The sequence below is a fragment of the Sminthopsis crassicaudata genome, chromosome 1 (assembly GCF_048593235.1).
Source record: "Sminthopsis crassicaudata isolate SCR6 chromosome 1, ASM4859323v1, whole genome shotgun sequence".
In the NCBI taxonomy this organism is placed as follows: Eukaryota; Metazoa; Chordata; class Mammalia; order Dasyuromorphia; family Dasyuridae; genus Sminthopsis; species Sminthopsis crassicaudata.
This window is the reverse complement of record NC_133617.1, coordinates 439,846,179-439,869,781: the sequence shown is the minus strand read 5'-3', so window position 1 is coordinate 439,869,781 and position 23,603 is coordinate 439,846,179. Positions and strand designations below refer to the sequence as shown.

At 36.1% G+C, this 23,603-nt stretch overlaps 1 pseudogene; it reads right to left on the bottom strand.

The window, feature by feature from the left end:
• Positions 1–4,245: 4,245 nt before the first annotated feature.
• LOC141554928 (ganglioside GM2 activator pseudogene) lies at positions 4,246–4,821 on the bottom strand (annotated as a pseudogene).
• Between the last annotated feature and the right edge of the window lie 18,782 nt (positions 4,822–23,603).

The following is a 23,603-nucleotide window of genomic DNA, read 5'->3' as shown; positions in this document are numbered from 1 at the left end:
AAATGAGAACTGAACAAATAGAAATAAACGATTCATGGAGACATCAAGAACCAATTAAGCAAAACCAAAAAAATGGAAAATTAGAAAAAAATGTTAAATATCTACTTGGAAAAATACCAGACCTGGAAAATAGATCTAGGAGAGATAATCTGAGGATTATTGGACTTACTGAAAATTATGATGAAAAAAAGAGTCTAGATATTATTTTTAAAGGAAATCATCAAAGAGAACTGCCCAGTTGCAATAGAATCAGAAGGTAAAATAGGTGTTGAAAGAATTCATCAAATACCTTCTGAAAAAGACCTGAAATAAAAACTCCATGGAATATTGTGGCCAAATTTCAGAACTATAAGACTAAGGAAAAATATTACAAGCAGCCAGGAAAAAACAATCCAAATACCAAGGTACCACAATAAGAGTAACTTAAGATCTGGCTGCCTCCACATTAAAGGATCGAAGGGCCTGGAATCTGATATTTCAAAAGGCAAAGAATAAACTATACAGCTAAACTGAGCATTTTCTTCCAGGGAAGAAGATGGACATTTAATGAAACAGATGAATTCCATTTGTTTATGAGGAAAAAACCCAGATCTAAACAAAAACTTTCATCTCCATCCATAGGACTCGAGTAGCAGAAAAAGATAAAAGGAACACTTGAGAACTGTATTTCTGTTGTGGATATACATAACAACCACATGTATAATTTGATTTTACTGATATAACATAAAAAAAGAAAGGGTATAATGTCAGAAAAAGGGAAAAGGGGAGATAAAAGGAGGGAAACTACATCCCATGAAGACGCAAAGGGAACCTATCATGTCTGAGGAAATTTAGAGAGGGGGAGGAACATTGTGTGAATCTTACTCTCATCAGAGTTGGCTCAAAGAGAAAATAAGTGGCATATTTGTTTTACAGAGAATCTTCTCTCACCTCATTAAAAGTGGGAGAGGAAAAGGGAAAAGAAAAAGAGTAATAAGGGAAGGGTACAAGAAAGGGGGAGGGATTAAAAGGGAGGAGGGAGGAATCCTAAAGCGGGAGAGCTGCGTGATGCAAGTGGGGCCCATAAGTTTAATACTGAAGAAGGGGGTAAGGGAGGGCAAGAAAAAGAAAAGCATAATCTAGGGATAATATGATGGCAGGAAATACAGAATTAGTAATCTTAACTGTAAATGTAAATGGAATGAACTCTCTCATAAAGCAGAGGCAGATAGAAGGATGGATCAAAAGTCAGAACCCTATAATATGTTGTTTACTGGAAACACATTTAAAGCAGGGAGATACATACAGAGTAAAAGTAAAAGGCTAGAGTAGAATCTGTTATGCTACAGGTGAAGTAAAAAAATCGGGGGTAGGCATCCTGATCTCAAATCAAGTAAAAGCAAAAATTGATCTAATTAAAAGAGATAAGGAAGGAAAATATATCTCGATAAAGGGCAGCACAGACAATGAAGCAATATCAATACTAAACATATATGCACCAAGTTGTATAGGATCTAACTTCCTAAAGAAATTAAGAGAGTTGCAAGAAGAAATAGACAGCAAAACTATAATAGTGGGAGATCTCAACCTTGTACTCTCAGAATTAGATAAATCAAACCACAAAACAATTAGATATGATAGATTTTTGGAGAAGAGTGAATGGTGACAGAAAGGAGCATACTTTGTTCTCAGCAGTTCATGGAACCTATACAAAAATGGACCATATATTAGGATATAAAGACCTCAAAATTAAATGCAGAAAGGCAGAAATAGCAAATGCTTTCTTTTCAGATCACAATACATTAAAAACTACATTCAACAAAAAGTTAGGGGTAAACAGATGAAAAAGTAATTGGAAACTAAATAATCTCATCTTAAAGAATGATTGGGTGAAACAGCAAATTATATACACAATTAATAATTTCACCCAAGATAATGACAATGATGAGACATTATACTGAAATTTGTGGGATGCAGCCAAAGCGGTAAAAAGGGGAAATTTTATATCTTTAGAGGCTTAATTGAATAAAATAGAGAAAGAGAAGATCAGTGAATTGGGCTTGCAATTTAAAAAGCTAGAAAAGACTAAATTAAAAATCCGCAATCAAACACACAACTTGACATTCTAAAATTAAAAGGAGAAATTAATATTGAAAGTAAAAAAAAACCTATTGAATTAATAAATAAAACTAAGAGTTGGTTTTATGAAAAATAAAACCAATAAAATATATAAACCTTTGGTAAATCTCATTAGAAAAAGGAAAGAGGAAAATCAAGTTGTTAGTCTTAAAAATGAAAAGGGGCAACTTTTCACCAATGAAGAGGAAATTAGAGCAATAATAAGAGTTACTTTGCCTAACTTTATTCGCGCTGACTGACTATAAGTATATATGATGATATATGGCATAACATAACATGATAGAATATTATATGAATAAATAGAATGTATGATATATAATACAATCACATATTATATAATCAATGCTATATAGCATTGGGTCTTGATATAAAAATCCCCATAATCCTCTCACCCATACTAATGTGCAATACTACAACAAGAATGTATATGAACTCACATTACACATATTCTATTCTTGATGTATATAGTTTATGACCAGGAAGAAATAGCTTCTTGGTCTGTCAGATAACCTACAAAAACTAGAAAATGGAGTAATATTACACATTCATTTGATCAAAACGAAAAGAGTTAAGTGCCTTGTCTCTGGAAGTTAGGGTTTATAATAGGAAGAGATTTCTGGGAAGCTCCCTCTTCTGGGTATAAACTAAAATTAGACTTTTGCTTCTTTTCCTAGAAAATTAAATTCAATAAACAATTATTAAGTACCTACTGAGTTCCAGTCACCATTCAGCTCTAGAGTTCAAAAAGAGGCAAAAGATAAACCCTGATCTCAAGATGTTTATAGATAATCTGATAAGATTCTTAATGAATCTGAAGAATTGGTGGAAATTCTTCCTAGATCATCAGGAATATCCAAATTGATCTAAGATCAAACTAGAGTTAAAACTGCTCTTCTTAGTGGAGGAGAGCTATAGGAGCTTACAAGCTGATGCACATGAGAACTTGTGGAGAGTTTCCCATGGATGGATGATAATCAACACTAACAGTGGAAGAAAAGGATAAAGAATAATTGCAGCTACAGATGCAAGTCTTATTTGTTTCTATTAACTCATAAGTAAAACTATTAATTTTTCAAGTCTTTAGTCTAAATGCTTATAAGGGAAATTAGTGACTCCTTCTGGAAAGAGTCTGGTACTAATATTCCTACCTCATCAGGTTAAGAGTATGCTGGAATTTTAAAAAGGAGACAATCTCCAGCCCAATTGTGTACCTGAGTTACAGAGGCTTTTTTTTTTTTTTTTTGTAGAAGAGCAAATATAGATTTACTTTTAGTCCAGTTTTAGTTTATTGTGAACCCCTTGGTCCTTCTGCACCTTGCCTAAAAGTGGATTAGGACTGAGCTATCTCCTCTTCTCAGGCTCCCCCTCCCTCATTCCTTAAAGGGGAATATGGTACACTCCTTAGCTGAGGAGCTTTGGCAAATATTCTCAGAAGCCTGATTTCTAGGCCACTGGCTTCAATTACAAAAAAAGTGGCTAGTTATTGCTACTAGGTTCTTCTGGCTAGCTTACCAATTCAGGCACTTTCAAAATGAGCAACAGCTCAGGAATATTGAGGCCCAAAGGGCACTCTCCAAAAGGGGTCTGAGGGACCTGTTGTGTACCTGCTTTTCTATAAAGCACTGGAATAAATTCATAAGTGGTTTCCCTCCTGGATTTGTTCTCCCCACCATGTCCCTTCTGAGTGGGGAAAACTACAAGTGGCACTAATGGGGGGAGCTAAGGGAAGTTTGTCTAGGAGGATCATTAAAATGAAAAAAATATGTATAAAGACCATTGCAAATTATGTAAATATTAGCTACTATTACTTTAAAAGATCCTATGCTAAAATTGAGAAATAATACTCTTAGGAAGATGTATGCAAGAAGAATCCTGGAAACTGCTCATAGACTTTAGGGTCTAATGGGGGAGGAAGCTGGAGAGGCCTGGGATATGTGGGAAGACAGAAGAACAGAAGTAGTTGTCCTGGGATTGAGGAAACTGAGGAGCTCCAACTCCAGGGGAGACATCCCCTAACTGAGGCTGGAGGGCATGGGACTGAACAGTTCATGGTTGGAGGGAGAAGGAGATGAGGGACTGAGAATGCTGGAAAGGAAGAGCAGCTCTATCCAGGTCCAGAGGATGGCCTCATTTTCCCTTGAGGGAGGCATAGATCTTGAAACAGCCCAGATTAGTGGTGCTATTCCTTAGAATGACCTCAGTGCGGTAGTTGCCATTGCCCAGAGAAGGGGCAGCTTTACAGGAGGTATTTCAAAGGTGGTTTTGGGTAGGGAGTAGGTACCCTTCTTAAAGGGGCAGTGACAGGGTAGGCCATAGGTATGGAGAGGCTCAGGGCAGGGCTCCCCAGCTGGAATGAAGGAGTCAATTGTCTCACATATATCTTGATAGGTGCAGCTTCCAATCTTTTTAATACATTCGCAACCAGAATCCAGGAGCCACTTCTTTATCCAAAGCTACTACTACCTGCACAGGAGAAGTAATGGGTACAGCAGTCTTGATCTCCAAACCAATGGTTACTTTTCCAGGGATGTTGATAGGACCTGGTTCTGCTTCCAGGCTTGTGATCAATACTGGGGCGTCTTCATTATGGCAGTATTCCCAAGAAAAATCATTTACCATATACAGGAGGAACGGACACTTACTGGCAGGAGCAGGCCTGGGAAAAGACACAACCAAAAGCACAAATAGCGAAAGAGACTTCATGGTGTCTGTCAGTCAGCAGATGCCTACAGAGGCTTTTGAATAACCTCAAGATTTCTATAAACTTACCACTATAGTGTTTTATAACACATTCATTTGAATAAAATGATTGCAGAATGTTAAGACAACTCTTATGATATCACAGATTTGGATCTAAAGTTGGAATATATCTCAGATATCATTTGTTCTAATTCCTTCTTTTTATAAATAAGGAAATAATGCTCAAGACTTACTACAGTGAATTGTGACTTATACTATGAACAAGCCAAACCGGAATTTTCTAGCTATTCTCCATTCCTGTTTATTGACTTGTATGTTGAATTAAAAAGATTATCTCCTACCATAGCTTCCAAAATTGATCATCTAGTCTTCACTTGAAAACTTCCTTTGAAAAGGGGGAGCCCAATAACTTTTTGGGCTACCAATTTTACTTTGGGATATTTTTAACTATTCATAAAATTTTATTCACATTGAGTTGCAATAGCCTTTCTGCTTATGTTCACTCATTGCTTCCAATAGTGCCTTCTGTAACCAAATATAACCACATAATACCTTTGATAACCTAAATACTTAAAAATAACTCTCCTATACACTCACACATGTCTTCTCTTTTTCAGATAAAAAAAAAAATCAACATTTCTGTAACAAATTTTCATAGAGAATAGATTCTAGTCCTCTTACCATCTTGACAGCCATCTGCTGGATACTCTCCAGCTTGCCAACATTCTTCTTTGTATATGATACCCATAATCCAGAAGTTGTTTGCCTATTTCAGACTGTAATGGGATTCTCAAAGCATTCATTCTTGACATGTTTCTTCATACAGACTAGGAAAACAAGTATTCTTTTGGGGGGATGGGGAATTGATTTGCAATGTCTGGCTATTAATCCATATTGAACTTGTATTTCTTTCTTTTTAAAATTTTTTATTAAAGATTTTTAATTTTCAAAAGACATGCATGGATAATTTTTCAACATTAACCCTTGAAAAACCTTGTGTTCCAATTTTCCCATCCTTCCCCCTCTCTCTCCCTTAGATACTAAGTAATCTAATATATGTTAAACATGGTAAAAATATATGTTAAATCATATATATGTATATATATATATATATATATATATTCCAATATACATTTATTTTGCTGCACAAGAAAAATCAACCAAAAAGGAAAAAAAATGAGAAAGAAAATAAAATGCAAGCAAACAACAACAAAAAGAGTGAAAATGCTGTTATGATCCACACTCAGTTTCCAAAGTCCTCTCTCTAGGTGTAGATGGCTCTCCTCATCCCAAGACTGGAACTGATCTGAATCATCTCACTGTTGAAAAGAGCCATGCCCATCAGAATTGATCATTGTATAATCTTGCTGTTGCCGTGTATAATGATCTCCTGGTTCTGCTCATTTCACTCAGCATCAGTTCATGTAAGTCTCTCCAGGCTTCTCTAAAATCATCCTTCTGATCATTTCTTATAGAACAATAATATTCTATAACATTCATATACCATAACTTATTCAGCATTCTCCAACTGAGCATCCACTTAATTTGAACTTGTTTTTCATTAAAATTCCCAGAACTTTTTTTTTTTAAATATAAACTTCTATTAATATAAAAAAGCTATATTACTTTATCCTCTGTAGATACATACTTTTTTTTTTTTTGGGAATGGAAGATGAGTATTTGAGATTTCTTTTGAACAGACAAGTATTTTCCCCATCTATTGATTTCTGTTATAAAAATTTTTTTGGCAACTATCCATTTTTTCTCCAATGGTATCCTTTTAAAAAAGTGTTTGTTTGTTTTCAATTTTGATGACATAGGGATTGTGATAAAAATGATTTTTCCTTCACTTATGAGTAGAACTTGTATTGTTTCTATTTAATTCACCAGGGGGCACTGCTGTCTAGTTACCCAACCCTTTCAAATGGTGAAGGGCTAGGTATTGGCATTTCCCCTGATCATTCCCAAGCAAGTAAGCGCAACATTTAACATTAGTGAGCACTTAGAAAAAATACTAACTTCTCTATGGTTCTCAAGGAACAGCTATCCCTAGCAACCAGGTCTTCCCTTTTTAATGTCACAGAGCTCATTACCTTAATGTAGGATATGTAGATTTATTCAATTAAATTCTTGGTTTGAGTGAGCATAAGACTGAGAATTATAGAAAATTAGAACAGGGAAGCAGTCTCTTCTTCCAACAATCCCTTTACCATCCTATCAATCCTATCAATCATGTACTAAGTCCTTAGGATATGACAAATCTCTTTCTTTTTATCTTGAATTTGCCCAAGATTCCAGAATTTCCAAGTATGTCATGGGGTTACTGTGGTTAAGAATTGACATCTTCCATGTATTCTGATGGAAGTGGATATTTTCAACATAAAGAAGATCCAACTCACTTCCAGCTGATCAATGATGGACAGAAACAACTATATCCAGAGAAGGAACACTGGGAATTGCATGTAAAATATTAGCACTACTGTCTATCTACCCAGGTTACTTATACCTTCGGAATCCAGTACTTAACGTCCAATAAGAAAATTGGATTTACACACATATATTGTATCTAGGTTATACTGTAACACATGTAAAATGTATGGGATTGCCTGTCATCTAGGGGAGGGAGTAGAGGGAGGGAGGGGAAAATTTGGAAAAATGAATACAAGCGATAATGTTATAAAAAAATTACTCATGCATATATACTGTCAAAAAATTATAATTATAAAATTAATTAGTAAAAAAAAGAATTGACATCTTCCTAGTTTAGCTTGCCCCTAGAGAGTGTCACTGTGAGGTACCTCTTTCTTAACTATATCATTTTAATATCAAGATAATATCCAGGGAAAGAAGTAAACAACCTCCTTTATAACCTAAGTATCATTTCATTTTTTTTTTGGCTTGGGAGTATTCTTAATGTGAGAAAAAGTGTCAACTAGATGCTAATAATCCTAACACTTACCTCAGAATCCCTTGACTGACAGAAGTTTTCACTCATCTTTGAGCTACAGGAAGCAAATATTTGAAACAAAAATTCCCGAAGTCACGAATCATTAAAGTTTCTTCTATAGAATCTGGGGAAGAAATGACAAGGTTTTCCTACTTGTATTACCTCATATTTTCTATGGAATTAATTAGTATAAAAATTCTCCTATCTTGGACAGTCCCCCTATATATCATTAGGAATGGTATTGGTCATCAAATCTGGCCACAATCTTGGGAAAGTCTTCATCATATTATGGATTTGTGAATTGGCAATACAAAAGATAGACATGAGAGTAACCAATGGCAACCACTTACCTCTTCTTCCTCTGACCCTGACAATACTTGTTTATATGTTGATGGACAACGAATAATCACTCATATTCCTACTATGTCCCAGACATGATATTAGGTGCTGAGCATACAAATACAAAGAATAAAACAATTCCTATTCTCAATCACCCCCTTAACAACTCCCAAAATTTTACACAATTCACTACTTCCACCACTGCCCTCTTTTAGTAACTGGTATCAGTGAAAAGAGCACTGAATCAGAAATCCAAAAACCTAGATTCAAATTCTATATTTACTTCTTATTATCTGTTTGATCTTAAGCAAGTTACTTAATTTAATTATATATAAAATGAGGGGGTTGAACTAAATCTCCCCTCGGTTCCCTTCCAACTCTTAATTTAAAATCTCATGATCCAGGGTACTAAGCTAAAAATAAAAACATCTGATTGCAGAAATTATGCCATGATCCAAATCTCAAGGAAAAAAAAAACTTTTCAGTTTTTTTTTAGATTTTCTTCTAACTTTAAGATCACTAACAAAAAGGTGCTTTAAAAAATTATTAAAGCTTTTTATTTATAAAAATATAGATGTGTAATTTTTCAACATTGACCCTTGCAAAACTTTCTGTTACAGATTTTTCCTTCCTTCCCCCAACCCCTACCCTAGATGGCAGGTAGTTCAATACATGTTAAATATGTTAAACTATATGTTAAATCCAATATATGTATACATATTTATACAGTTATCTTGCTACACAAGAAAAACCGGATCTAGAAAGAAAAAAAACCTGAGAAGGAAAACAAAATGCAAGGAAACATCATGAGAAAGCATGAGAACGCTAAGTTGTGATCCACATTCAGTATCCATAGGCCTCTCTCTGGGTATGATTGGCTTTCTTTGTCAGTGAAAAATTGGAACTGGTTTGAATCATCTCATTGTTGAAGAGAGTCACATCCATCAGAATTGATCGACATATAGTCTTATTGTTACTGTGTTTGATGATCTCCTGGTTCTGCTCATTTCACTTAGCATCAGTTCATGTAAGTTTCTCTAGGCCTCTCTGAAATCATCCTGCTGGTTGTTTCTTGCAGAACAATATTCCATAATATTCATATATCATAATTATTTAGCCATTCTCCAATTGATGAGCATCCATTCAGTTTCCAGTTTCTAGCCACAACAAAAAGGTTGCCACAAACATTTTTCTTCATGTGGGTCCCTTTCCTTTCTTTAAGACTTCTTTGGGATATAATCCAAGTAGAAACACTGCTGGGTCACAGGGTATGCACAGTTTGAAAACCTTTTCAGCATAGTTCCAAATTCCTCTCCAGAATGGTTTGATGTGTTCACAGTTCCACCAACAATGTATAAGTGTCCCAGTTTTCCCACATCCCCTCCAACATTCATTATTATTGTTTTCTGTCATCTTAGCCCATCCGATAGATGTGTAGTAGAATCTTAAAGTTGTTTTAATTTGTATTTCTCTGATTAATAGTGATTTGGAGCAACTTTTCATATGACTAAAAATAGTTTCAATTTCTTCATCTACAAATTGTCTGTTCATATCCTTTGACCATTTATCAATTGGAGAATGGCTTGAATTCTTATAAATTTGAGTCAATTCTCTATATTTTTTGGAAATGAGGCTTTTGTCAGAACTTTTGAATGTAAAAATGTTTTCCTAGTTTATTGCTTCCCTTCTAATCTTGTCTGCATTAGTTTTGTTTGTACAAAAACTTTTTTTAACTTAACATAATTAAAATTATCTATTTTCTAATCAATAATGATCTCTAGTTCTTCTTTGGTCACAAAATCCTTCCTCCTCCACAGATCTGAGAGGTAAACTATTCTATGTTCTTCTAATTTGTTTATAATATCATGCTTTATTTCAAGATCATGAACCCATTTCAACCATGGTATTATGTGTGCGTCAATGCTTAGTTTTGACTATACTAGTTTCCAGATTTCTCAAAGATTTTTGTCAAATAGTGAATCCTTATCCCAAAAGCTGGGATCTTTGAGTTTCTCAAACACTAGATTGCTATAGTCATTGACTATTTTGTTCTGTGAACCTAGCCTATTCTACTGATCAACTATTCTATTTTTTAGCCAGTACGAAATGGTTTTGATGACTGCTGCTTTATAATATAATTTTAGATCTGGTGTAGCTATGCCATCTTCATTTTTTTCATTAATTTCCTTGAAATTCTTGACTTTTTTTCTTCCAGATGAATTTTTTTGTTATTTTTTCTAGGTCATTAAAATAGTTTCTTGTGAGTCTGATTGGTACAGCCCTAAATAAATAGATTAGTTTAGGTAGTACTATAATCTTCATTATATTTGCTTGACCTATCTAAGAGCACTTAATATTTTTCCAATTGTTTGGTTGTGACTTTATTTTTGTGGAATAGTTTTACTTATATAGTTCCTGACTTCCCCTTGGCAGATAGATTTCCAAATATTTTATATTATCAAGTTATTTTAAATGGAATTTCTCTTTGTATCTCTTGTTGTTGAATTTTGTTAGTGATATTTAAAAATCCTGATGATTTATGTGAATTTTTGTACCCTGAAACTTTGCTAAAGTTGTGGATTATTTCTAATAGCTTTTTAGTTGATTCTTTAGGGTTCTCTAAGTATACCATCATATCACCTGCAAAGAGTGATAATTTGGTTTCCTCATGACCTATTCTAATTCCTTTAATATCTTTTTCTTCTCTTATCGCCAAAGCTAGAATTTCTATTACAATATTGAATAGTAATGGTGATAGTGGCATTACCCACTGATATTACCCCTGATTTTATTGGGAACGATTCCAGTTTATCCCCATCAAATATTGTAATGTCCGGGCTAGTTTTCTGGAGGATCTCTGGTAGGGACTTTGTCTTTAGGTGGAGAAGGGATGAAGGTAAGAGAGGTACCACGAGGCTGGTCAAAGATGGAGTCCAGAGTCCAGAGTCTGGAGTCTTTTCTTGTGTCTGTATCTGAACTCTCAGTTCCCAGTCCTCTCAGCCCTAAAATAACTCAGTATGATTACATCATGATAGCAACTGAGCATGTGCCAATTGTAAAAACATTACATCATACTATTACACTAAGTTTATGCCAACTAGAGTGATTACATAATTACATCACATTAAGTATATTTTTAATTATAGAACCATTCTTCCATCAATCACACTGAGTAGGCACTTAGTATAAGTACCTTGCCGTCCTTGATTCGAATATACCTTTCCAGAGTTCCTGCCCTCTACACATATAATGCTTGCTGATGGTTTTAAATAGATGCTACTGACTATTTTAAGCAAAAGTTCATTTATTCCTATACTCTGTAATGTTTTTAGTAGGAATGGATGTTGGATTTTATCAAATGCTTTTTCTTCATCTATTGAGAAAATTATATATATATATATATATTTTGTTAATTTGGTTATTGATATAATCAATTATGCTAATAGTTTTCCTAATATTGAACCAGCCCTGCATGGTTCATGGTGTATTATCCTAGGAACAATTTTCTGGAATCTCTTTGCCAATATTTTATTTAAGATTTTTGCATTAATATTCATTAGGGAGAATGGTCTATAATTTTCTTTCTCTGTTTTTATCCTATCTGGCTTAAGTATAGGTACCATGTCTTTGTCATGAAAGGAATTTGGTAGGAGTTCTTTGTTCCCTATTTTTTCAAATAGTTCATATAATATTGGAATTAATTGTTCTTTAAATATTTGGTAAATTCACATGTAAATCCATCTGGTCTTGGGGATTTTTTCTTAGGGAGTTGATTAATAGCTTGTTCTATTTCTTTTTCTAAAGTGGGACTATTTTAGTAATTTATTTTTTCTTCTGTTAACATGGGTAATCTATATTTTTGTAGGTATTCCTCTTTTGCATTTAGGTTATCAAATCTATAAAAGTAACCCCTAATTATTGTTCTAATTTCCTCTTCATTGATGGAAATTTCTCCCTTTTCATTTTTGAGACTAACAATTTTATTTTCCTCTTTTTCTAATCAAATTAAATGAAGGTTTATCTATTTTGTTGGTTTCTTCATTAAAAAAACATCTTTTAATTTTATTTATTAATTCAATATATATTTTTTTAAATTTTCCATTTTATTAACCTCTCCTTTAATTTTTAGAATTTCAAGTTTGGTATTAGATTGGGGGTTTTACTTTGTTCTTTTGCTAGCTTTTTTAGTTGTAAGTCCGATTTGTTAATTTTCTCTTTCTCTATTTCATACAAGTAAGCATCTAGAGATAAAATTTTATTACTGCTTTGGATGCATCTCACAAATTTTGGTATGTTGTCTCATTATTGCCATTCTCTTGGATGAAATTATTATGTCTATGATTTGTTTCACCCATTCATTCTTCAGGATGAGATTATTTAGTTTCCAATTACTTTTGGTCTATTTTCTCCTGGCATTATACTGCATGTGATTTTTATTGCATCATGATCTGAAAAAGATGCGTTTACTATTTCTGCCTTTCTGTATTTAATTTTGAGGTTTTTATGCCTTTACATACAGTCAATTTTTGTCTAAGATACATAAACCACTGAGAAAAAAGTAAGCTTCTTTCTGACCCCATTTCATTTTCTCCAAAGATCTAACTTTTTTAGCATTTTGTTTACCTCCTTAACTTCTTTCTTATTTATTTTGTGGTTTGATTTATCTAGTTCTGAAAGAGCAAGGTTTAGATCCCCCACTAGTTTAGTTTTCTGTCTATTTCTTCTTTCATTTCTCTTAATTTCTCTTCTAGAATATCCATGCCATAACACCTGGTGTATATATGTTTAGTATTGATATTACTTCATTTTTTCTGATGCTTTTTAGTAAAATATAGTTACCTTACTTATCTCTTTTACTTATTTCTATCTTTGCTTTGACTTGATCTGAGATCAGGACTACTACCCCTACTTTTTTTCCTTCACATGAAGAATAATATATTCTGTTCCATCCCTTTATCTTCACTCTCTGTGTTTAAGTATGTTTTAAATATGTTTCTTGTAAACAACATACTGTAGGATTCTGTCTTTTAATTCAGTTTGCTATCCACTTACATAAAATTTTATGGGGGAGTTTATCCCATTCACAGTTACACTAATTCTCTATTTCCTGCCATCTTGTTTACCCTAAGTTATACTTTTCTCTTTCCTCTACTCCTTCCCTCATCTCCAATATTTTACTTTTGATGACTATCTCTCTCAAATAGTCCTCCTCCCTTTAGAGCCCCTCCTCTTTTTTTTTTAAACATCATTCCCCTAATTCTGTTTCCCTTCTTTAGGTCTTTTCTTTTCTTTTCCCCCTTTTCCTCCTACCTCCCTATAAGATGAGACAAGTTTCTTTGTGATATCAAATATGTCTGATATTCTCTCTTAGAGCCAAAAAAGAGTAAGATTCTGACAATGCTCATCTACCTCCTTTCTTTACCTCAATTATATTATTTATTTTCAGTATGATCCCTTTTCCACTTCTAGTTTCTTTTTCATATTATCATCATAAAATCAAATTATATCCCCATTCTCTAAGTATAACCATAACAGAAATATAGTTTTCAAGAATTCTTTCCTTTTCACCTTTTTATGCTTCTCTTGAGTCCTATGTTTGGAGCTCAATTTTTTTATTCAGTTCTGGTCTTTTCAATAGTAATAGATGAAATGTACTATATCATTGAATGCCCATCTTCTTACCTGAAAGATAATGTTCATTTTAGCTGGATAGTTTATTTGTGGCTGTAATTCCAGTTCCTTTGCTTTTCAGAATATCAAATTCCAGGCCCTTCGATCCTTTAAGGTGAAAGTTGGTAGGTCCTGGATAATCCTAATTGTGACTTCTTGGTATTTTAATTGTTTCTTTCTGGCTGCTTGCAATATCTTTTCCTTGGTACTATAGTTCTGAAATTTAGCCATGATATTCCTTGGGGATTTAATTTGGGGTCTCTTTCAGGAGGTGATCAGTGGATTCTTTCAATGGCTATTTTACGTTCTGATTCTAAAATATGAGGGCAATTTTCTTTTATGATTTCCTGTAAGATAATGTCTAGGTTCTTTTTTTTTCATCATGGCTTTCAGGAAGCCCAATAAACCTTTGATTGTCTCTCCTAGATTTATTTTCCAGGTCAGTTGTTTTTCCTAGGAGATATATCATATTTTCTTCTATTTTTTCATTTTTTTTTTTGTTTTTGTTTGATTTTTGAAGTCTTATTGAGTCATTCATTTCCATTTGTTCAATTCTAATTTTTAGTGAATTATTTTCTTCAGTTACCTTTTTTAGCTCCTTTTGCAATTGGTCAATTAAACATTTTTGTTCATTGCATTCTTTTTCCATTTTTTCCCTTCTTTCTTGCATTGCTCTCACTTCAGTTCCCCATTTTTCTTCTAACTCTCTTTTAAGATTCTTTATGCAATCTTCGAAGAAAGCCTTGTGAAATGGGGACCAGCTCAAGTTTCTCTTTGGGGCTTCTTTTGGAGTTGCTTGCCTTTAATAACCTTAGGATTTGAGATCTGTTCTCTCTCTGTGTAAAAGCTGTCTATGGTGAGAGTTCTTTTTTGGGGTTTTATTAATTTTTTAAGGCTTGAGATCTCTTCAGTGCAAAAGAGTGACAGCTGCTTTAATTTGTTCTGGAGGAGTTATGCTGATTGATTTCTGGTACTGGGTAATGACAGCTAGGTCCCGCATTCTTCTTCCAGGGCTCAGTGGTTTACAATTTGTCTTTAAGGAAAGGCAAATCTGCCAAATCACCTGGTTGCAACCAGGACAGAGTAGCCTAAAAGGCTCATAGAAGATTCCCAGGTACTTGGAAGCTACAGTGGTCTGACTCCTGGCTCCACTTTATAGCCCTAGTCTCCCTTTGCTGGGTTCTGCAGACTGTCCCCCTGCCTGATTGAAACTGTTCTAAAGTTCTTCCAAGGAAATCTTCTAGAAATGGGTTGTACTACAAATATTTGTGAATTTGTGGATTTTTTATTTCAAAACAAGTTTAAAGTCTTAATTTGCTGTTGGTTTGAGAGAAGATTAGAGAAAGTTACAGAGAATCATATCTGCTCTCCACCATCTTGGTTCCACCCTCAGAAGCTCAAGAAGGTACTTTTTTGCAATTTTTCCAGGCTTACTGGCTGCTCTCATTTAACTTCAATAGGAGTTGTCTTAGGCATTATGTGATATTAATTTGCATGACTCTTTCAGTAATTATTAAAATTTTTGTAATTACTTTTTAATTTAGTAATATAGAGGATAAGATCTGAATTTTAAACTCTGCAGTGGCATTGATTTACCATTTCATACCATATCAACCAGACAAATTCTTTCTGTCCTTATGCTTTACTTCTTTATTTTTTCACCTTTTCAAATTGTGTGGCTTTCTGGGGGCTTTTTCCAAGCAAGCAGTTTACATAAGCTCTGGGCCTTAATTTTGCCCCAATTGTTGTTTGACACATAAGAAACATCACTTCACCTCTGTGTACCTGTGCATTGTTCATCCTTCATACCTCCTCCAATGCATTCCCACCTCTTCTCTGACCCTTGCAATCGCTTGATTCTTTAAAAAACTTTGCACAAGGACTATCTTCTACAGGATGCCTTTCCTAATTTCTACAGTGGTAAGATTGTGTTTGTTTATTTTGCAAATACATATTTATAAATGACCTGCACTGCTCTTTTGTGAGGCAGGGTCTAGGGATGGGTGTATCCCCCCATTGTCAGGGCTGCAGATCAAGATAGGAATGCAGTTTAAGCTCTTGGAAATATTTTAACTGCGGTGCTTTTCTTTAAAATAATAGAGTTGGTTCCTCAATAAGCAAAGATCCTGAATCTTCCCTCCCACTATCCCCACTCTTTATGGGGGAAAGGTGGAAAGAATCAGGGGGAGTGCCAAGTATCAGGATGCCTACTCAGATTACTGGTCCCTGAGGTGTTTGGACTGTCCTTGGATAAAAGGGAAACAAGGCCAGACCCCAATTTCCTACCAGGGAGCAGGACTCTAGGGGTGCCAAGTCAACCCCTGTGGTGTTTGGACATGGTGGTGAGAAGGCAAAAAAATGCAAGAATGTAACTATAACATAATATAAGCAGTTAAAACTCAACCTTCAGTACAAAACTAGTTTTAACCCAGTTTTATTCCAATCAATTGTCCCCCTAACTGTCAGAGGGTGGAGCTTTAAAGCACCTAAAAAGCATTAGCTATAAGCCCAAGACATCTTATCTCCAACAACAGATTCCATTTATCAGATTTCTGATAAATTCTAAACAAATATTTATCATAATTTCATATTGATAAGCAGTTAGGAATTTGTCCCAATAAGTTCTTAACTTAAACAATTATCATAACCAAGTAGATGTTTCATAAGTGAACATTATTCATACAAATCAGTTTGCTTTTAAAATACCCAATACATAGAAAAATATCCCAATTTGCAAATTGTCCTTAACAGAAACATTTTCAAAAGGACAAGGAAAAAAACTTATTATTTTAGAGGCTCTGACCCAATACAATACAATCAATTTAAACTTATACAGAATGTCCAGTTCCACGTAAAAGAATTTTAAAAATTCTTAAAAATAGCAATTAAACTTTTTATTTCTCTTTCCCAACTTTGTTTGCTTTGAAAGGAGCTAGCTTTTGTGGATGTGTCTCACTGGCAGCAAAGAAAGCTCCTTTCAAGGTGGGTGGAGATAGATTAGCTAATGTGTTCAGTGGATTTTTTCAAAGCAAGTGAACCCCAGTCTTCCCTCAATTCTATAGCTTTTCATTCCTTTTTGGGCGTACCCGAGAGAGAGATCTACAAAAACTTTAATTTTTGTCAGTTCTTCAGGAGCATTGGCCATGACTCAATGGACAATGCTCAGCTTGAGCACTTTAAACTCCAAACAGTCAATCAAGTCCCGGGAAATTGAGCTGTTCACCTAGCTGATGGAAAAGGGTGGGGGCTTTTGAAAAGGAATCTAATTTTCAATGATGTATTTTCTTCATTCACTTTTTTATATCTTTTTGTAATTGTCCAATTGTGTTTTTAAGTGAGTTTTTTTCTTCTATGGAATTTTTTTCCATTTTATCCATTTTTTTTTTTAAGAGAGCTGATTTCTTTATCCAACTCACTAATCCTGTTTTCCTTGGAGTGGTTTACCTTTTCCAATTCACTAATTTTGTTTCTCATTGATTTGATCTCTTTTTCTACTCTGGATGACTTCTCCAGGCTCTCTTTCCAAGCTTCCCTTTCCTTTTCCCATTTCTCTTCTAGCTCTCTTGTGAAAGCCTTTTTGATTTCCTCTATGAGATTCTTTTGTATTGAGGAGCAGATCATATCCCCCTTAGGGGATTCCTCTGGGGACAGTCTGGTTTTGGTCTCCTCAGTATTTGAAGTCTGCTCTCTCTCCATACAGAAGCTGTCAATGGTTAGAGCCCTTTTGAATTTTTTGTTCATTTTGTCAAGAGTGGAATTGAAGAAAACACATTGACAAGAGAAACAATTGGTCTGTTTTTGGGGAGGGATGGGGCTGGATGGTATTAATGGACTTCCTCTGCAGACTGGGGGAAGGGCAGCAGAGAGCCACTAACAGGACAGCGATGGCTGTGCTGAGTCTGAGCTCTGATGCTCTGAGAACTCGGAGTCACTCCAGGTGGGGGTTGGGGGTGGCCAGGTTCCGAGAGAAGCTAGCTTTCTGGGGTTTTAATCTTCACCTCCAGTGTTTACATCCTCTCTGCTGCTCCTGGCTTGCTGCCAAGATGGAATATCCACACTGGGGTAAAAGTCTTTTTGCAGAAACAGCAGAGATCGTACCCCTCCCCCCCTCAGGTCTGAACTATGTGAACTGTCTGTCTCACTCTGGCTTGCCTGCCCTCAATCTGCGCCCAGTCTGTTTGACCCACCCCCAAGCAAACACAGACCTTCTCTGGCGAATTTCAAGGATGTCTTCTGTTGGTGATTATTTGTGGGTTTCTTTTCTGGTCAAGCATTAACTCCGAGGCTTGTCATGAAGTAAGTCTTGAGAGAAAACATGAAGCTCAAGCAGCTGTCTGCCTCCATGCCGCCATCTTGGCCGGAAGTCGGGCTTTTGAAAAGGAAAAACAAAACCTCATGAACAGTAAATCAGAAAGACTGAAATAGAGGCAAGAGCAGTCAGATTATTGGAGTGACATAATCAGGGGGAAGCGGCATCTTGATAAGACATTCTGATATCTTGGGATGGGAGAGGCATTCTAATATTCTAAACCTAAGTTCTTTTAAGCTTATCAGTTCTTCTGATAAGGAGGCCAGGGAAGTGTAACTGAACTGAGAAGCAGGGAAACTGAGGCAGGGCTGAGTCAGAATAATTAAGGAAACTGAATTAGGACAAAAATAAATAAACCAGACTAAGACTAGAAAAATACAAGGATTTATGGCAAGAATCAGTTTCTCCCTGGTAACCACAGAATTATTAGCATCAAACAGCATTCCTCATTCAGGGGAGACACACAAGTCTCCCTGTTCGAATCTCTACATTTGGAGGCATCTCAGCCAGAAATGGACAGTCTTTAGGTCTGTGGTCATTTGTGCATTAAACTCAGCCTCTGTTGAGTAGCAGTGCTCAAGGGAGTCCTGCTGCCTTAAGAAGGGCACCCCACAACTATCAGGGGCTCCAAGAGGGAAAAAGTGGAGCTTGGAGGAACTCCACTTGACTCCACTTGTCCCCTTCTCTCTGGAACAGGAGCTGCTAGTAGGAGACAGATTTCTGAGTAAATTATGCAATTAGACCAAGACAGGCCACCCCAAACCATTAGAGTCCTGATATCGAAATGCTGAAATAGTAATTAAGGAACTGGGTAACAGGAATGGAGAAACAGATCAGAGAAGCTGCCAATCCTTGGACAGCTGTCTGATTTCTGGCTGTTTCTAAGGAATAATCCCAAAGACTGAATAAGGGATTTCAGAGTTAAAACATAACCCAGCAAATCATAGTCAGTAAATTTTAAGCAAAGAGTAAAATAATTTCCAATTCAGTCTGAACTTAATGAAATAGCAAGTAGGGCAGAAATGCCTAAGAAAAATACACAGTTTTTCAAAATTTCCTGACCAGCTGTAATCAGTTTCATTCTTCCCCCTGTTTACAGAAATTATCAGATTATACATAACAGACTAGTAAGTTTCCTAAAATCCTTCAAACATACAGCAATAGTAAAAGCATTTTAGCAAATCCCCCAGTTTTAATAAGTCTTAAAAATAGATCAATTAATTTAAAGGCAGGTCTATTTGGGAATATTTTACAAAGCCAAGTCTCTTCAAAAGGTAGATGTGGAGGAATTCCACATGGCCTTTTCAAGAAGCAGAGTGGGGGGAGGAGAAGGCAGCTAGCCTTCACCCCAGGATAACTAAGTGCTTAGCAGAGAACAGTAGGTCCGTTGAAAGACAAAAGATTCTGCCTCCCCCAACCTTTAGTGGTTGAGTATGGGGGCGTTGGAGCATTTAGAAAAGTTAGACCCTAATTGGAGATTTGTGACTCCTGAAAAGAAAGTTGGGGATTGGAAGAAGAGAGAGAGAGAGATTGGAATTCTACCCAGAGTTCAGGTGTTAATTATGCTATTTTCTCAAGCCCAGAGATCAGTTTAGGGAAACTGAGGCAGTAAAAGAGAACTGTGGCAGAACAGAACAGAGAAAAATTCTAGAGAGGTGCCAAATTGAAAGTAGTTAAGGAGTTTTCAAATAGTCTCTGTCTTCACAACTCATTCATTGCTGCAGTTCAGGGAGTAAGATGGAGACAGAAGTCATATTTACTCTCTTAACAATTAATATAATTTGCCTTGATTTGGAATTTTGTTCCCCAGCCAACATTACAAAGGTCTTTTTTTAAGCTACAACCTGGCAAGGGCTGAGCTTAGAAAATAAATTTTTGGCAGGGGGCATAGAATGCCAATCAAGAAAAAAATAGGAGAGTGCGCTAGGAGATAAAGGTCCTGGATAGAGAGAAAAGTCAGGAGTTCACACCTGCAAGGTTAGTAAGACAGAGAAAGGTGGAGCAGATATCTAGGCTTATCTGTCCAAGAGCAGGCAAGTGTCCTAAGGCTAAGGAAAAAAGTGAGTAGTTTTAAAATCCTCTGCTTTGTAGACAGCCTGGAGAGCATGAAAAAGTGTAATTTTAAGGCTGCTACAGTGAAAAGCTGTGATGGAAGGCATTGGTCTAATGCATGATGACCAAATCAGGGAAACCAAGTCCCATTTTTAAAATGTATGGAGCAAGCTTTATAATGTATGCGACAAGCTTGCTTTCTGAGAGAGCTGAAAGCCTTGGCTCCTATTTTAAAAGTTTTGAATCCCCAATTTCCCACAGTACAGTTAAATGGCAGGTTGCCAAGCCATATGGGAGAGGTTTGAGAAGACAGAGGATGGGGGAAGAGAGAGATATGTCACCTAGTGCTTCCTGGATGGCGGTGGTGAGGGCTCATGCTGAAACTTGAGGGTAGCTCGTACCTTTGTTCAGGGAGCAGCAGCTGGGCAGAGGCATCTCGCCAAATTCACCCCAATCCAGTGGCCTTTCTCCTTGTGGCTACAGCCTGATCACTACAGTGGAATGGAAGAGGGGCTCAAACACAGATTTCTCCCCCAGAACAGATCAAAGAGATTGCTGGCCAGGGGCCCCCGAGAGGGATGAGGGTCCTCAGAATGGCCACATGGTGAGGGGAGGGGTGAAGAAGAGACACTCCCTCCTGTGTGTCTTGGAGTTCAGAGCTGGCATTCTAGTGAGAGAAAAGTAATTAGAAATGCCTTGGAAAAGAAGGTCTTTTGTCTCTGGAAGCATTTTTCGTCCAGAGTTCTGGGTTCCTTGGTCCTGTTATCCCTAAAAATAGAGTGTGACAAAAAGAGGACCTTTTGCCTGAAATGCAAGTAGTCTCCATGGAGAATTTTGCTCACAGCCCAGACCTGATCTAGGTGCCCACTATGTTTTAGAGATAGAGTGAGATGAGAGTAGGAACACAGATATTCTTCTCGGTAGCTGTGCAAACAGCTGAGAACCCAGATTGGTTCTGAGAGACCTGAAAAGGTTAAGATTAGTTTTCAGGGTTCCAGTTTTGGGGGTTTCAGTTTTCAGGATTCCCTGTGTGGGCCACCACATGATGAGAGTTAGGAAAGGGGTACCCCTTTTTGTTCAACACAAGGATATACATACTAAAATGCAATTTAGTGATGGTGCAGAGTCCCCTGTAAAGGAATTTGTGGGCCCGAAAACCTAGATTTATTTTTTTAAAAAAGGTTTATTGTAGGGGGTTGGAAGTAAGGGTAAAAGTAGAAAGACACCAAGGCCAGAGCTGGTTGCTGGGCAGACAGGAACCCTTACATGGCCAGCATAAGGACACCATGTTTTAAGGCTCCTGAGAAGCATGGGCTCCAGGGTTTTCCCTTTTTATAATGGGGGCTTTTGGTAATCTTGAAGGTGAGTGGAGTCCCAGGCTCCTGGCTGGTTTCAGCCAGGGTTAACATTGAATAGAATTCAATGGGTTTTTAGATAAGAAAGAAGCTATTTGGGGGGTTGGGGAAACCTGAGCAGATAGTGGGGGGCTGGGAAAGCCTGGATATCATTGGAATTCAAAGGGTGCTTTTTTAATTAATTTTATAATTATGAATTTTTTTGACAGTATATATGCATGAGTAATTTTTTTTTTATAACATTATCGCTTGTATTCATTTTTCCAGATTTTCCCCTCCCTCCCTATACTCCCTCCCCTAGATGATAGGCAATCTCATACATTTTACATGTGTTACAGTATAACCTAGATGTAATATATGTGTCTAAATCCATTTTTCTTGTTGCATATTAAGTATTGGATTCTGAAGGTATAAGTAACCTGGGTAGATAGACAGTAGTGCTAATATTTTACATTCAATTCCCAGTGTTCCTTCTCTGGGTGTAGTTGTTTCTGTCCATCATTGATCAGCTGGAAGTGAGTTGGATCTTCTTTATGTTGAAGATGTCCACTTCCATCAGAATACATCTTCATACAGTATTGTTGTTGAAGTGTATAGTGATCTTCTGGTTCTGCTCATTTCTTTTTTTTTTTTTTTAATTTTTATACTTATAACATTTTCTTTGACAGTACATATGCATAGGTAATTTTTTTTTTACAACATTATCACTTGTACTCCCTTCTGTTCCGAGTTTTTCCCCTCCTTCCCTCCACCCCCTCCCCTGGATGGAAGGCATTCCCATACATATTAAATATCTTATAGTATATCCTAGGTACAATATATATGTGCAGAACTGAATTTTGCTGTTGTTGTTGCAAAGGAAGGATTGTATTCGCAAGGTAAAAATAATCTGGGAAGAGAAACAAAACAAAACAAAACAACAAAAAAAAAAACAATGCTCACAGTTTACACTCATTTCCCAGTGTTCCTTTTCTGGATGTAGTTGATTCTGTCCATCATTGATCAATTGGAATTGGATTAGCTCTTTTCTATGTTGAAGATATCCACTTCCATCAGAATACATCCTCATACAGTATCATTGTTGAAGTGTATAATGATCCCCTAGTTCTGCTCGTTTCACTTAGCATCAGTTGATGTAAGTCTCTCCAAGCCTCTCTGTATTTCTCCTGTTGGTCATTTCTTATAGAACAATAATATTCCATAACATTCATATACCATAATTTACCCAACCATTCTCCAGTTGAAGGACATCCATTCATTTTCCAGTTTCTGGACACTATGAAAAGGGCTGCCACAAACATTTTGGCACATACAGGTCCCTTTCCCTTCTTTAGTATTTCTTTGGGATATAAGCCCAGTAGTAGCACTGCTGGGTCAAAGGGTATGCACATTTTGATAATTTTTTGGGCATAGTTCCAAATTGCTCTCCAGAATGGTTGGATTCTTTCACAATTCCACCAACAATGCATCAGTGTCCCAGTTTTCCCACAACCCCTCCAACACTCATTGTTATTTGTTCCTGTCATCTTAGCCAATCTGACAGGTGTGTAATGCTATCTTAGAGTTGTCTTAATTTGCATTTCTCTGATCAATAGTGATTCGGAACACTCTTTCATATGAGTAGAAATAGTTTCAATTTCATCATCTGAGAATTGTCTGTTCATATCCTTTGACCATTTATCAATTGGAGAATGGCTTGATTTCTTATAAATTAAAGTCAATTCTCTGTATATTTTGGAGATGAGGCCTTTATCAGAACCTTTAACTGTAAAAATGTTTTCCCAATTTGTTACTTCCCTTCTAATTTTGTTTGCATTAGTTTTGTTTGTGCAGAAACTTTTTAATTTGGTGTAATCAAAATTTTCTATTTTGTGGTCAATAATGGTCTCTAGTTCTCCCTTGGACACAAACTCCTTCCTCCTCCACAAGTCTGAGAGGTAAACCATCCCATGTTCCTCCAATTTATTTATGATTTCGTTCTTTATGCCTAAATCTTGGACCCATTTTGATCTTATCTTAGTATGTAGTGTTAAATGTGGGCCCATGCCTAGTTTCTGCCATACTAATTTCCAGTTTTCCCAGAAGTTTTTGTCAAATAATGAATTCTTATCCC